This window comes from Schistocerca serialis, chromosome 2 (genome assembly GCF_023864345.2).
Source record: "Schistocerca serialis cubense isolate TAMUIC-IGC-003099 chromosome 2, iqSchSeri2.2, whole genome shotgun sequence".
In the NCBI taxonomy this organism is placed as follows: Eukaryota; Metazoa; Arthropoda; class Insecta; order Orthoptera; family Acrididae; genus Schistocerca; species Schistocerca serialis.
The window spans coordinates 877,479,175-877,496,434 of record NC_064639.1 but is presented as its reverse complement, the minus strand read 5'-3'; the positions used below and the strand labels follow the sequence as shown (position 1 = coordinate 877,496,434).

The 17,260-nt window shown below is 40.9% G+C and overlaps 1 protein-coding gene and 1 non-coding gene across 3 annotated transcripts in view; one reads left to right on the top strand and one right to left on the bottom strand.

The window, feature by feature from the left end:
* LOC126458205 (uncharacterized) overlaps positions 1–17,260 on the top strand; it is a 117,150-nt gene that overhangs the window by 9,035 nt on the left and 90,855 nt on the right. The window lies entirely within an intron of this gene.
* Positions 423–497, bottom strand: Trnaw-cca (transfer RNA tryptophan (anticodon CCA)). Its single transcript has one exon. It is a non-coding gene; the product is annotated as a tRNA-Trp (tRNA).

Genomic DNA, 17,260 nt, shown 5'->3' with positions numbered 1-17,260 from the left:
AAAGAGTGTAATAAATCCAATTTCAAAGAAGGCAGGTGCTGACAGGTATGAGTACTACCAAACCATCAGTTTAATAAATCATGGTTGCAAGATGACGACACAGTTTATGTACATAAGAATGGAAAAAAATAGCAGAAGTTGACCCTTGTGATGGTCAGTTTGGGTTCCAGAGAACTGTAAGAACGTGTGAGGCAATACTAACCCTACGACTTATCTTGAAAGGTAAGGTAAAGAAAGGCAAACCTACTTTTATAGCATTCGTATATTTAGGGAAAGCTTTTGACAGTGTTGACTTGGCTACTTCTTTCCAAATTTTGAAGGTAGCAGGGATAAAATACATGAAATAAAAGGTTCCAGAATGAGATTTTCACTCTGCAGCAGAGTGTGCGCTGATGTGAAACTTCCTAGCAGATTAAAACTGTGTGCCCGACCGAGACTCGAACTCGGGACCTTTGCCTTTGGCGGGCAAGTGCTCTACCAACTGAGCTACCGAAGCACGACTCACGCCCGGTACTCACAGCTTTACTTCTGCCAGTACCTCGTCTCCTACCTTCCAAACTTTACAGAAGCTCTCCTGCGAACCTTGCAGAACTAGCACTCCTGAAAGAAAGGATCGCAGGAGAGCTTCTGTAAAGTTTGGAAGGTAGGAGACGAGGTACTGGCAGAAGTAAAGCTGTGAGTACCGGGCGTGAGTCGTGCTTCGGTAGCTCAGTTGGTAGAGCACTTGCCCGCGAAAGGCAAAGGTCCCGAGTTCGAGTCTCGGTCGGGCACACAGTTTTAATCTGCCAGGAAGTTTCAAATAAAAGGTTACTTGCTACTGGTATAGAAACCTGACTGCAGTTACAAGAGTTGAAGGAAATGAAAGTGAAGTAGTAGCCAAGGAGCACTTGAGATTGGGCTGTAGCTTACCCCGAACGTTATTCAGTCGGTGTATTGAGCTGGCAGTAAAGCAAGTCAAGGAGACGTTTAGGAAGGGAATTAAAGAAGAGCAGTTGAGCGGAATTGATGATGTTTTGAAAAGAGATTATAAAATAAAAATAAACAAAAATGAAACAAGGGTATTGGAATTTAATTGAATTAAATCAGTTTATGATAATGGAATTAGATTAGGAAAAGAGCTATTTAGGCAGCAAAATAACTGACGGTGGCTGAAGTAGACTGGATATAGAATGCTGGCAATAGCAAGAAAAAAAATTCTAAAAGAAGAGGGAATTTGTGAATGTCTGATATAAATGTAAGTGTTAAATCTTTTCTGAAAATAATTGTTGGAATGTAAGGAAGTAATGCATTTTTTGATAAGCAGTTCAGACAAGAAGAGAATAAAAACTTTTGAAAGATGATGCTATAGAAAAGTGCTGAAGATTAGATGAGTAGATTGAGTAGCTAATGAAGAGGCACTGAATCAGACTGGGGAGAAAAGAAATTTCTGGCACACCGTGATTAAAAGAAGGGATTAGGAATCATCAATTTGATAATGGAGAGGGGGGAGGGGTAATAAATGTTGGGGATGACCTAAGACGAATACAGTAAGCAGATTCAGAAGGATGTAGGTTGCAGTAGTTATTTGGAGATGAAGAGGCTTGCACAGGATGGATTAACATGGTCAGCTGCATCAAAGCAGTTTTTGGACTGAAGACCACAATAACATGAAATTTAGACCGCATACAGGTTTGTCTTTCACTAAATCAATTAAGACAAGTTATGGGATGGCTCCTTTGACTGGGACATGGCTGATTTTGTTCTCTACCCTTTCTCAATTCAGGCTTGACCTCCACCTCTATTAGTGTTGATCTGATGCTGAACCCTAATCTTCCTTTCCATGACATATTTTGTTTTCCTACTTGACGCTTTTGAAACAATGAAGAAGTTAAAACATATTTGTTATGCAAACTACATAAAGTAATAAAAATTAAGGTTTAAAATGGGACTTGAAATATAGATCTTGCTTTTAGTAGGCTTTAAGCTGAGTCATTTGAGCACAGTTCATGTCTTGACATAAAACCTTGAAACTCCCTTGAGATTGAATTTTTTCTTCAACAAGGGCACACCATATAACCCCCCTCCCCATCCCCCATATTTGATAAGTTAGGTGCTGTCAAAAGCTTCATGTAAGTGTATTTTAATTGTGTCTATAAAAGGTCTTCTTTATGGTAGGTAGCAATCTAGCTTTTCCTGCATTGTTGATATTCCTACCTGCAGTTTCCGTTGTTTGATTTTACACTTTCATTCTTATTTCATAGGTTCAGTAGTCGAATAGCTCCTTTTCTTATCTGTCATACGAGATGTGTGTAGATGTCTATCTACCTTATGAAGTGTGTTTGGATGGCATCGTTTGTTAAACCATGTCTTGCGAAAGCTACAGATCTTAAGTTGATTGCACTAATCCAACACACATCTTTAATCTGCCAGGAAAACACTATAAAGACTAATGCTGGACTACATCTAATAATGAATAAGAAAACAGGAATGTAGGTAAGACACTATGAACAACATAGTGAACCCATTATCATAGCCAAGATAGACATAAAGCCAATGCCTGTTACATTATCTACATCTACATCATTACTCTGCAATTCACAATTAAGTGGGCAGCAGAGGGTTCATCGAGCCACCTTCGAGCTATTTCTCTGTGATCCCACACTCGAACAGCGTGCAGGAGAAACAAGCACTTAAATCTTTGTGTGAGCTCTGATTTGTCTTATTTTATCATGATGATCATTTCTCGCTTTGTAGGTGGGAGCCAACAGAATATTTTCACATTTAGAGGAGAAAGTTGGTGATTGAAATTTCATGAGAAGATTCTTCTGCAGTAAAAAACACTTTTGTTTTAATGACTCCCATCGTAATTCACGCATCATGTCCATTTCATTCTCTCCCCTATTTCACGATAATTCAAAAGAAGCTGCCCTTCTTTGAACTTTTTCAGTGTCCTCCGTAAGTCCCATCTGATGCGGATCCCATGCCACACAGCAATACTCCAGAAGAGGGCGGACAAGCGTGGTGTACACTGTCTCTTTAGTCGATCTGTTGCATTTTCTAAGTGTTCTACCAATAAATCACAGTATTTGGTTTGCTTTATCCACAATATTATCTATGTGATAATTCCAGTTGAAGTTATTCATAATTGTAATTCCTAAGTATTTAGTTGAAGTTACAGCCTTTAGAGTTGTGTGATTTATCGTGTAACTGAAATTTAGTGGATTTCTTTTAGTACTCACATGGATAACTTCACACTTTTCATTATTTAGAGTCAGTTGCCACTGTTTGCACCACACAGATATCTTGTCTAAATCATTTTGCAGTTGGTTTTTATCATCTGATGACTTTATAAGATGATAAATGACAGCATCATCTGCAAACAATCTAAGAGGGATGCTCAGATTGTCTCCTGCGCCATTTATGTAGATCAGGAACAGCAGAGGGCCTGTAATACTTCCTTGGGGAACGCTAGATATTACTTCTGTTTTACTCGACGACTTTGTATTAGTTACTACGAACCTACTTTACAGGAACTCACAAATGCAGACACATAACTGAGACGATGCGAAATAGGCACACAATTCGATTAGGAGACACTTGTGAGGAAAGGTGTCAAAAGTGTTCTGGAAATCTAAGAATATGGAATCAATTTGACAACCCTTGTTAATAGTACTCACTATTTCGTGAGAATAGAGAGCTAGTTATATTTCATAAGAACAGTTTTTCCTGAATCGGTGATTGTTAGTCAATAAATAGTGAATAAATCATTTTCTTTGAGATAATTAATTATGTTCGAACACAGAATATGTTCCAAAACCCTACTGTGAATCAACATTAGTGTTATGAGTCTGTAATTCATCAGATTATTCCTAATTCCTTTCTTGGGTATGACTTGTGCAACTTTCCATTCGTTAGGTACAGATCTTTTTTAGATATGGAGCTATTGTATCAGCATACTCTGAAAGGAATGTGACTGGTATGCAGTCTGAACTGGAAGCCTTGCCTTTATTAAGTGATTCAAGCTGCTTCACCACATCAAGGATATCTTATTTCTGAATTATTCTTGTTGGCACTTGTTCTAGATTTGAATTCTGGAATATTTACTTCATCGTCTTTGGTGAACAAGCTTTGGAAAATGGTGTTAGTAACTGCTTTAGTGGCACTGACATCTGTGATATAACCATTGTTATCGCACTGTGAAGATATTGATTGCGTCTTGCCGCTGTTGTACTTTACATATGACCAGAATCTCTTTGGGTTTGTTGCAAGATTTTGACACAGAGTTTCATTGTGTAAACTATTAAAAGCATCTCACATTAAAGTTCGTGCTAAATTTTGAGTTTCTGTAAAATTTCACGAATTTGGTGGATGGTGTGTTTTTTTAAAATTTGGTATGATCTTTTTGGTGCTTTTGCGAGGGTGTTCTGACCCATTTAGTGTACCAGGGGGATCAGTACTATCACTTATCAATTTATGTATCTCTCAATTGCTGTTGATATAGTTTCTTTGAATTCAAACCACATTTGGTCTGTGCTTACATAGTCAGATTGGAAGGAGTGGAGATTCCCTCTTAGATAGGCGTCTAGCAAATTTATATCTGCTCTCTCTCTCTCTCTCTCTCTCTCTCTCTCTCTCTCTCTCTCTTTCTTTCTCTCTTTTTAGATGTACTTTGCATTTGTTTTTTGTGGATTTGGATGTTGTTATATTCAGTCTCGCTACAGCCATCTTGTGGTCACTAATCACTGTATCCATCATGATGCTCTCTATTTGTTCAGGATTATTTACATTTACATTTACATTGATACTCCGCAAGCCACCCAACAGTGTGTGGCGGAGGGCACTTTACGTGCCACTGTCATTACCTCCCTTTCCTGTTCCAGTCGCGTATGGTTCGCGGGAAGAACGACTGTCTGAAAGCCTCCGTGCGCGCTCTAATCTCTCTAATTTTACATTCGTGATCTCCTCGGGAGGTATAAGTAGGGGGAAGCAATATATTCGATACCTCATCCAGAAACGCACCCTCTCGAAACCTGGCGAGCAAGCTACACCGCGATGCAGTGCGCCTCTCTTGCAGAGTCTGCCACTTGAGTTTATTAAACATCTCCGTAACGCTATCACGGTTACCAAATAACCCGGTGACGAAACGCGCCGCTCTTCTTTGGATCTTCTCTATCTCCTCCGTCAACCCGACCTGGTACGGATCCCACACTGATGAGCAATACTCAAGTATAGGTCGAACGAGTGTTTTGTAAGCCACCTCCTTTGTTGATGGACTACATTTTCTAAGCACTCTCCCAATGAATCTCAACCTGGTACCCGCCTTACCATCAATTAATTTTATATGATTATTCCACTTCAAATCGTTCCGCATGCATACTCCCAGATATTTTACAGACGTAACTGCTACCAGTGTTTGTTCCACTATCATATAATCATACAATAAAGGATCCTTCTTTCTATGTATTCGCAATACATTACATTTGTCTATGTTAAGGGTCAGTTGCCACTCCCTGCACCAAGTGCCTATCCGCTGCAGATCTTCCTGCATTTCGCTACAATTTTCTAATGCTGCAACTTCTCTGTATACTACAGCATCATCCGCGAAAAGCCGCATGGAACTTCCGACACTACCTACTAAGTCATTTATATATATTGTGAAAAGCAATGGTCCCATAACACTCCCCTGTGGCACGCCAGAGGTTACTTTAACGTCTGTAGACATCTCTCCATTGATAACAACATGCTGTGTTCTGTTTGCTAAAAACTCTTCAATCCAGCCACACAGCTGGTCTGATATTCCGTAGGCTCTTACTTTGTTTATCAGGCGACAGTGCGGAACTGTATCGAACGCCTTCCGGAAGTCAAGAAAAATAGCATCTACCTGGGAGCCTGTATCTAATATTTTCTGGGTCTCATGAACAAATAAGGCGAGTTGGGTCTCACACGATCGCTGTTTCCGGAATCCATGTTGATTCCTACATAGTAGATTCTGGGTTTCCAGAAATGACATGATACGCGAGCAAAAAACATGTTCTAAAATTCTACAAGAGATCGACGTAAGAGGTATAGGTCTATAGTTTTGCGCATCTGCTCGACGACCCTTCTTGAAGACTGGGACTATCTGTGCTCTTTTCCAATCATTTGGAACCCTCCGTTCCTCTAGAGACTTGCGGTACACGGCTGTTAGAAGGGGGGCAAGTTCTTTCGCGTACTCTGTGTAGAATCGAATTGGAATCCCGTCAGGTCCAGTGGACTTTCCTCTATTGAGTGATTCCAGTTGCTTTTCTATTCCTTGGACACTTATTTCGATGTCAGCCATTTTTTCGTTTGTGCGAGGATTTAGAGAAGGAACTGCAGTGCGGTCTTCCTCTGTGAAACAGCTTTGGAAAAAGGTGTTCAGTATTTCAGCTTTACGCGTGTCATCCTCTGTTTCAATGCCATCATCATCCCGTAGTGTCTGGATATGCTGTTTCGAGCCACTTACTGATTTAACGTAAGACCAGAACTTCCTAGGATTTTCTGTCAAGTCGGTACATAGAATTTTACTTTCGAATTCAATGAACGCTTCACGCATAGCCCTCCTTATGCTAACTTTGACATCGTTTAGCTTCTGTTTGTCTGAGAGGTTTTGGCTGCGTTTAAACTTGGAGTGGAGCTCTCTTTGCTTTCGCAGTAGTTTCCTAACTTTGTTGTTGTACCACGGTGGGTTTTTCCCGGCCCTCACAGTTTTACTCGGCACGTACCTGTCTAAAACGCATTTTACGATTGCCTTGAACTTTTTCCATAAACACTCAACATTGTCAGTGTCGGAATAGAAATTTTCGTTTTGACCTGTTAGGTAGTCTGAAATCTGCCTTCTATTACTCTTGCTAAACAGATAAACCTTCCTCCCTTTTTTTATATTCCTATTAACTTCCATATTCAGGGATGCTGCAACGGCCTTATGATCACTGATTCCCTGTTCTGCACTTAAAGAGTCGAAAAGTTCGGGTCTGTTTGTTATCAGTAGGTCCAAGATGTTATCTCCACGAGTCGGTTCTCTGTTTAATTGCTCGAGGTAATTTTCGGATAGTGCACTCAGTATAATGTCACTCGATGCTCTGTCCCTACCACCCATCCTAAACATCTGAGTGTCCCAGTCTATATCTGGTAAATTGAAATCTCCACCTAAGACTATAACATGCTGAGAAAATTTATGCTTCCCCCATGAACCATGGACCTTGCCGTTGGTGGGGAGGCTTGCGTGTCTCAGCGATACAGATGGCCGTACCGTAGGTGCAACCACAACGGAGGGGTATCTGTTGAGAGGCCAGACAAACATGTGGTTCCTGAAGAGGGGCAGCAGCCTTTTCAGTAGTTGCAAGGGCAACAGTCTGGATGATTGACTGATCTGGCCTTGTAACATTAACCAAAACGGCCTTGCTGTGCTGGTACTGCGAACGGCTGAAAGCAAGGGGAAACTACAGCCGTAATTTTTCCCAAGGACATGCAGCTTTACTGTATGATTAAATGATGATGGCGTCCTCTTGGGTAAAATATTCCGGAGGTAAAATAGTCCCCCATTCGGACCTCCGGGCGGGGACTACTGAAGAGGACGTCGTTATCAGGAGAAAGAAAACTGGCATTCTACGGATCGGAGCGTGGAATGTCAGATCCCTTAATCGGGCAGGTCGGTTAGAAAATTTAAAAAGGGAAATGGATAGGTTAAAGTTAGATATAGTGGGAATTAGTGAAGTTCGGTGGCAGGAGGAACAAGACTTTTGGTCAGGTGATTACAGGGTTATCAATACAAAATCAAATAGGGGTAATGCAGGAGTAGGTTTAATAATGAATAAAAAAATAGGAGTGCGGGTTAGCTACTACAAACAGCATAGTGAACGCATTATTGTGGCCAAGATAGACACAAAGCCCATGCCTACTACAGTAGTACAAGTTTATATGCCAACTAGCTCTGCAGATGATGAAGAAATTGATGAAATATATGACGAGATAAAAGAAATTATTCAGGTAGTGAAGGGAGACGAAAATTTAATAGTCATGGGTGACTGGAATTCGTCAGTAGGAGAAGGGAGAGAAGGAAACATAGTAGGTGAATATGGATTGGGGGGAAGAAATGGAAGAGGAAGCCGCCTTGTAGAATTTTGCACAGAGCATAACTTAATCATAGCTAACACTTGGTTCAAGAATCATAAAAGAAGGTTGTATACCTGGAAGAATCCTGGAGATACTAATAGGTATCAGATAGATTATATAATGGTAAGACAGAGATTTAGGAACCAGGTTTTAAATTGTAAGACATTTCCAGGGGCAGATGTGGATTCTGACCACAATCTATTGGTTATGAACTGCAGATTGAAAATGAAGAAACTGCAAAAAGGTGGGAATTTAAGGAGATGGGATCTGGATAAACTGAAAGAACCAGAGGTTGTAGAGATTTTCAGGGAGAGCATAAGGGAACAATTGACAGGAATGGGGGAAAGAAATACAGTAGAAGAAGAATGGGTAGCTCTGAGGGATGAAGTAGTGAAGGCAGCAGAGGATCAAGTAGGTAAAAAGACGAGGGCTAATAGAAATCCTTGGGTAACAGAAGAAATATTGAATTTAATTGATGAAAGGAGAAAATATAAAAATGCAGTAAATGAAGCAGGCAAAAGGGAATACAAACGTCTCAAAAATGAGATCGACAGAAAGTGCAAAATGGCTAAGCAGGGATGGCTAGAGGACAAATGTAAGGATGTAGAGGCTTGTCTCACTAGGGGTAAGATAGATACTGCCTACAGAAAAATTAAAGAGACCTTTGGAGAGAAGAGAACCACTTGTATGAATATCAAGAGCTCAGATGGCAACCCAGTTCTAAGCAAAGAAGGGAAGGCAGAAAGGTGGAAGGAGTATATAGAGGGTTTATACAAGGGCGATGTACTTGAGGACAATATTATGGAAATGGAAGAGGATGTAGATGAAGATGAAATGGGAGATAAGATACTGCATGAAGAGTTTGACAGAGCACTGAAAGACCTGAGTCGAAACAAGGCCCCGGGAGTAGACAACATTCCATTAGAACTACTAATGGCCTCGGGAGAGCCAGTCATGACAAAACTCTACCATCTGGTGAGCAGGATGTATGAGACAGGCGAAATACCCACAGACTTCAAGAAGAATATAATAATTCCAATCCCAAAGAAAGCAGGTGTTGACAGACGTGAAAATTACCGAACTATCAGTTTAATAAGTCACAGCTGCAAAATACTAACGCGAATTCTTTATAGACGAATGGAAAAACTGGTAGAAGCGGACCTCGGGGAAGATCAGTTTGGATTCCGTAGAAATGTTGGAACACGTGAGGCAAGACTAACCTTAAGACTTATCTTAGAAGAAAGATTAAGAAAAGGCAAACCTATGTTTCTAGCATTTGTAGACTTAGAGAAAGCTTTTGACAACGTTAACTGGAATACTCTCTTTCAAATTCTGAAGGTGGCAGGGGTAAAATACAGGGAGCGAAAGGCTATTTACAATTTGTACAGAAACCAGATGGCAGTTATAAGAGTCGAGGGGCATGAAAGGGAAGCAGTGGTTGGGAAAGGAGTGAGACAGAGTTGTAGCCTCTCCCCGATGTTATTCAATCTGTATATTGAGCAAGCAGTAAAGGAAACAAAAGAAAAATTCGGAGTAGGTATTAAAATTCATGGAGAAGAAGTAAAAACTTTGAGGTTCGCCGATGACATTGTAATTCTGTCAGAGACAGCAAAGGACTTGGAAGAGCAGTTGAACGGAATGGACAGTGTCCTGAAAGGAGGATATAAGATGAACATCAACAAAAGCAAAACGAGGATAATGGAATGTAGTCAAATTAAATCAGGTGATGCTGAGGGGATTAGATTAGGAAATGAGACACTTAAAGTAGTAAAGGAATTTTGCTATTTAGGGAGTAAAATAACTGAAGATGGTCGAAGTAGAGAGGATATAAAATGTAGACTGGCAATGGCAAGGAAATCGTTTCTGAAGAAGAGAAATTTGTTAACATCGAGTATAGATTTAAGTGTCAGGAAGTCGTTTCTGAAAGTATTTGTATGGAGTGTAGCCATGTATGGAAGTGAAACATGGACGATAACCGGTTTGGACAAGAAGAGAATAGAAGCTTTCGAAATGTGGTGCTACAGAAGAATGCTGAAGATAAGGTGGGTAGATCACGTAACTAATGAGGAGGTATCGAATAGGATTGGGGAGAAGAGAAGTTTGTGGCACAACTTGACTAGAAGAAGGGATCGGTTGGTAGGACATGTTTTGAGGCATCAAGGGATCACAAATTTAGCATTGGAGGGCAGCGTGGAGGGTAAAAATCGTAGAGGGAGACCAAGAGATCAATACACTAAGCAGATTCAGAAGGATGTAGGTTGCAGTAGGTACTGGGAGATGAAGAAGCTTGCACAGGATAGAGTAGCATGGAGAGCTGCATCAAACCAGTCTCAGGACTGAAGACCACAACAACAACAACAGGTACTAAACCGCGATGCTACAACTCTCAAATACTATAATACGCCCGAAATTTATGAATTAAACAATGCAAGTACCAAAAACACGCAAAGAAATTAAGAATTAAACTATGTAACAAACGAGTGAGCTAGGAGTATACGACTTGCTGCTCAGCTGCTTATCCAACGGCTAATAGGTCAAGTATGTCTTTGCAACCATTTACAGTTCAAGTCGGCTGCTCAACTAATTGTTCAAAATAATTTTAAAGCATTCAGTACAATTTCGGACAATATTTTATGCCTATTGCTAGCTTTAAACATGTGATGGCAGATTGAAGTCACCACCAACTAAAATTGTATGAGTGGGGAACCTATTTGAAATGAGATTCAATTTTTCTTTGAACTGTTCAGCAACTGCATTATTTGAGTCAGAAGGTCGGTAAGATGAACCAGTTATTAATTTATTCAAGTTCTCAAGTATAACATCTACCCATATTAACGCACAGGAACTATCCACTTCAATTTCACTACAAGGTAAACTACTTCTGGTAGCAATAAACACTCCACCACTGACTATTTAATCTGTCCTTTCTGAAAATGATTAGGTCCTTTGAAAAAAATTCAGCTGAACTTATTTCCAGCTTTAGCCAGGTTTCTGTGCCTAAAATGATTTGAGCTTCAGTGCTCTCTATTAATGCTTGGAGCTATAGTCCTTTCCCAACACAGCTACCACAATTTACAACTACAGTATCAATTTTTGCTCTCTCTACCTTCATGTGTTTGCCCTGCACCCTTTTAGACTGGCATCCTTTCTGTAGTTTCTTGAGACCCTCCAACCTAAAAAAAACCACCCGTCCCTTCCACGCAGCCCCCACTACCCATGTAGCTGCTTCATGTGTGTAGTGGACTCGTATTAAGTGGAACTCGGAAACCCACCACCTGATGGCGCAAGTCAAGGAATGTGCAGCCTTCACTGTTGCAGAACTTCCTGAGCCTCTGATTCAGACCCTCCCTTTGGCTCTGTACCAAAACCAAAGGACCACAGTCAGTCGTGTCAACAGTGCTGCAGATGGTGAGCTCTGCCTTCATCTCGCAAGCAAGACTACCAGTCCTTACCGCTTCAGCTAGCCAGCCGAAGTGCAGAGAATCTCTTCTGATCAGAAGCTACATGCATCGTTGATACCGACGTGAGTCACCACTTGCAGATGTCTGCACCCTTTGCTCTTCATGGCATCTGAAAGCACCATTTCCACATCTGGAATGACTCCATCCGGTATGCACACGGAGTGCACACAGGACTCCTTCCCGTCCTCTGCAGCCATATCCCTAAGGGGCCCCATTAGAGGGCCTAATGCTGGAGTTCCCAACTACTAGCAAACCCACCTTCTGTGAATTCCCAGACCTTGTGGGTTGAGAGGCTTCCTCTAGAACAGGGGGAGCATCTGCACCTGGCTCAGGGAAATTATCAGCCACAGATAGCACCTGAAACCTGTTTGTCAGGAAACCGGTGTGCCCTTGTGATGAACCCCAAGGAAAGTAGTTCGCTGCCTGCCAGACCCTGGAGTGACCTCCCACTCAACCATGGGTTAGAGGTCAGTCTCAGTGCAGGCGGTAACCGGGGCAACAATAGCAGTGGACCGAAAGGGGGACATGTGGGATGTACTCAACAACCCTTGGATGACCACATCTGATCCCCCTACAGTGATGCCCATTGGCAGCAGCTTCAAGCTGCATGATGGAATCCAACACAGCCTGGAGCTGTCAGTGAAGGGTCACCCACTCAGCTTGCATCTGTACGCAGCAACCAGTAGTGCAAGTTTATATTCTGTCTAGCTCCACAGAAGATGTAGAGAATGAAAGAATTCATAGTGAGATAAAAGAAAATATTCAGATACTTAAGAAAGAGGAAAATTAAAGTGTGGTGGGAGACTGGAATAGTAAAGGAAGAGAAGGAAAAGTAACAGGTGAATATGGACTGAGGTAAAGGAACGAAAGAGGTAGCCGACTGGTAGAATTTTCCACAGAGCATTATTTAATCATCGGTAGCACTTGGTTTAAGAATTGTGAAAGAAGGGTGTATAAATGTAGCAGACCTGGAGACACTGGAAGGTTTAAAATTAATTATTTAATAGGATACAAAGATTCTAAAGCTAGATTTTAAACTGTGAGGCATTTCCAAGGACAGGTGCGACTGTGTCCATAATGATGATAATAATGAGCGTATGGCATTGGTGGCCGGGAGACCTCTTGCGGGGCAGTTAGGCCACCTCTCTACAAGTTCTTTAACACCACCACAGCGACTTGCGAGTGAATGAGGATGAAAGACACACAACACCCAGTCATCTCGAGGCAGAGAAAATCCCTGACCCCGCCGAGAATCGAACCCGGGACCCCGTGCACGGGAAGCGAGAACGCTGCCGCAAGACCACAAGCTGCGGACATTCTGACCATAATTTGTTGGTTATGAACTGTAGATCAAATATGAAGAAATTGCAGAAAGGTAGGAGGTTGTGGTCTGGATAAATTGAAGGAACTAGAGGCTGCTGAGAATTTCAAAAGGGTTATTGACCAACGATTGACTGAAACAAGGGAAAGGAATACAATAGGAGACAAATGCATAGCTTTGAGACATAAAATAATGAAGGTAGCAGAGAATGAAATATGCAGATAAAAAGACAAAGTCTAGTAGAAATCTATGGATATCATTGGCGGTATTGAATTCAACTGGTGAAAGGAGGAATTGTGTAAATGCAGCAAAAGAAGCTGGTGAAAAGGAATGCAGAGATGTAAAAAGTATTATTGACAGAAAGAGCAGAATAGCTAAGCAGGAATATCTACAGGACAAGAGCTAGGCTATAGGAGCATGTATAATTAGTGGAAAAGTAGATATTGCCTTGAGAAACATTAAAGAGGCCTTTGGAGATAACAGAAACAGCAGTATGAATATCAAGAACTGCAATGGAAAATCAGTATCAGAGATGGGAAAGGTGGAAGGAATACATGGGGAGGCTATACAGGGGAAACATACTTAAAGGCAATATTATGAAAGGGAATGAAGTTGATATGGGAGATGTGATACTGTGTGATGAACACTGAAAGAACTAAGTTGAATCAAGGTCCCTTGAGTAAGCAGCATTCCCTCAGAACTACTGATAGCCTTGGGAAAGCCAACCGTGACAAAACTCTATGCAATAATTCCAGTTCCAAAGAAAGCAAGTGCTAACAGGTGTGAATATTACTGAACTATCAGTTTAACAAGTCATGGTTGCAAAATAGTAATATGAATTATTTACAGAACAATGAAGAAACTGCTAGAAGCCAACCTTGGAGAAGATCAGCTGGGTTCTGGAGAAATGTACGAACATGCTAGATAATTCTGACTATGTGACTTATCTTACAAGATAAACTGAAGAAAGGCAAACACACATTCATAGATTTAGAGAAAGCTTTTGACAATGTTGACTGGACTACACACATCGAAATTTTGAATGCTACAAGGATAAAACACAGACAGTGAAATGTTATTTACAACTTGTACCAAAAACTAAACTGCAGTTATAAGAGCCGAAGGACATGAGAGAGAAGCAGTAGTTCAGAAGGGAGTGAGACAGGATGTGGCCTATTCCAGTTGTTATTCAATCTCTACATTGAGCAAGCAGTAAAGGTAACCAATGAAAAATTTTGGAAAAGTATGAGGGTTGAATGAAAAGAAATGCCTCCACCATCGTTAATTGGGTTTGGATGGGAATATTTTAAAAAATAAAATGCAGAAATAATCCTTAGAATGTGATCTTTAATTACCAATATTCACTTTTCCACATAATCACCAGCCAATGGGGATACATTTCTGCCGATGATGAACAAGTTTTCTGAAGCCGACACAGAAGAAGCCGACAGTCTGTTTTTGCAACCACAGTCTCACAGTTCTCTCAGCGTCATCATCAGAAGCATAATGATGTCCCTGCTGATCATCTTTCATTATTGGGAACAGATGGAAGTCAGACAGTGTTAAATCTGGACTGTATGGAGGATGCCATACAGTCGCTGAAGTTCTGCTGTGGTGACACATGAAGTGTGTGATTTGGCATTGTCATGCTGCAAGAAAACATTTCCCTTTTCCTTTTGGACCCTTGTTAGCCATCATTTTAGAGTTCACTGTGTTGTGATGTAGTGCTCTAAACATGGATAAGACCATCTGCATCCCAGGACACTGTGATCATGATTTCTCCAGCTCAGGGCTGCGTCTTTAATTTCTTTTTCTGGGGTGAGTCTTTGTGTCGGTATTTCATAGAACGACGTTTCATCTCCGGGTCGTGATGATGTACCCACGTTTTGTCTCCTGTCACAATTGAATGGAGAAAGGCGTCACCTTCATTCTCGCAACGTGAGAGTTCTTGGAAAATTTCAAGTATGTACGCTTTCATTTCAGGAGTCAGTATCCTGGGTATCCATCGTGCAAAGATCTTCTAATAGCCAAGCAAAGCAATAATGTGACCCACATTCTTGTGAAATGCCAATTGTGCTTGCAATTTTCTCCAAGTGATACGACGATTATCCTGAATCAGTCAGTCAACAGTTTGCTTGTGAAACTCCATGGCTGCTGTCACAGGACGTACAATTCTTTGTTTGTCACTCAGGTCAGATGTTCCCACCTCAGCATGTTTAAACTTACTCACCCAACGGCGCACAGTATTCGCATTAACACAATCACCATAAACTGCTTTCATTCTCTGATGAATCTCCTTTGGGATGAAACTTTCTGTTGTCAAGAATTCAGTGACTGCACATTGCTTAAATCGCATTGACCGACCATCTGCACAGGGTTCCACACTTTACACTGTAACAACACAACCATTCAATACTAAGGCTTCCCGCCAACTGGAGCTGTAGGGAAGACACTATGGAACAAGCCAGTACCTGCCGCATACCAATGCTGTCATGAAGGTGGAGGCATTTCTTTTCAGTCAACCCTTGTACTTAAAGTACAGGGAAAAAAATAGAAACTGGGAGGTTTGCCAGTGACACTGTAATTCTGTCAGAGATAGCAAAGGATGTTGAAGAACAGTTTTACTGTGTGATGTGATGGTAACAGTACTAATGCCAGTGCCACTAAAGCGGAGTTACTAAACAAGTTTTTTGAAATACCTTCACAAAAAAAGACGAAGTAAATATTCCAGAATTCGATCCACAAACAGCTCCCAATATGAGTAACTTAAAAGTGGATATCATTGGTGTGAAGCAGGTTAAGTCATTTAGTAAAGCAAGTCTTACAGTCCAGATTGTATACCAAAAAGGCATCTTTGAGAGTGTGGTGATACAGTAGTTCCATATTCAACAATCGTATACAGCTGCTCTCCTGATGAAAGATTTGTACCTAAATTGTGGAAAGTTGCACAGGTCACACCAATACACAAAAAAAGGAAGTAGAAGTAATCCAATGAATTACTGACCCAAATCACTGACATCAATTTGCAGAATGATTTTGGAACATATACTGCGTTCGAACATAAGGAATTACCTTGAAGAAAATGGTCTATTGTCACATAGTCAGCATGGATTCAGAAAATATTGTTCTTATGAAACAAACTAGCTCTTTATTTCCATGAAGTAATGGGTGCTTTCAGTAGGGACTCTCAAATTGATTCCATATTTCTAGATTTCCAGAAGGCTTTTACACTGTTCCTCACAGGCAATTTCTAATTAAATTGTGTGCCTATGGAATATTGCTTCAGTTGTGCAACTGGATTTGTGATTTTCTGTCTGAAAAGTCGCAGTATGTAGTAACTGATGAAAAGTAAGGGATTAAAACAGGAGATATATCTGACATTTCCTTAGGAAGTGTCATAGCCCCTGTGCTGTTCCTAATCTATATAAATGATTTAGGAGGCAATCTGAGCCAACACTCTTAGAGTGTTTACAGATGATGCTGTCATTTATCATCTGGTCAAGTCGCCAAACAATCAAGACCAATTGCAAAATGGTTGCCCACATCTCGTGGTCGTGCGGTAGCGTTCTCGCTTCCCATGCCCGGGTTGCCGGGTTCGATTCCCGGCGGTGTCAGGGATTTTCTCTGCCTCGTGATGGCTGGGTGTTGTGTGCTGTCCTTAGGTTAGTTAGGCTTAAGTAGTTCTAAGTTCTAGGGGACTGATGACCATAGATGTTAAGTCCCATAGTGCTCAGAGCCATTTGAGCCATTTGCAAAATGGTTGAGATAAGTTACCTGCATTGTGTGAAGTGGAATTGATGCTACAGAATAAAAAGTGTGGGGTTATCCACATGAGTATTCAAAGAAATCCATTAAATTTAAATTACATAATAAATCACACAAATCTAAAGGCTGTGAATTCAACTAAATATCCAGGAATTACAGTTATGAACAATGTAAATTGGAACGATTACATAGATAACGTTATGGAAAGGTGAACCAAGGACTGTGTTTCATTGGCAGACCTACTAAAGCGACCGTCTACACTATGCTTGTCCATCCTGTGCTGGAGTATCACTGTGTGATATGGAATCCTTACCGGATGGGATTGATGGAGGAAACCGAAAAGGTCCAAAGAGGGGCAGCTCATTCTGTATAATAATGCAAAGGGAAGGGAGTGTCATGGATGTGACAAGTGAGTTTTCGTGGCAATCTTTAAAACAAAGCAGCGAAATCTTTTCACGAAATTTCAGTCATGAACTTTTTCCTCTGAATGCAAAATATTTTAATGACACCAACCTACATCAGGAGAAATAATCATTGTAATAAAATAAGAGAACTCAAAGCCAGTACAGAAGGACTGAAGTGTTCATTTTTCCCACGTGCC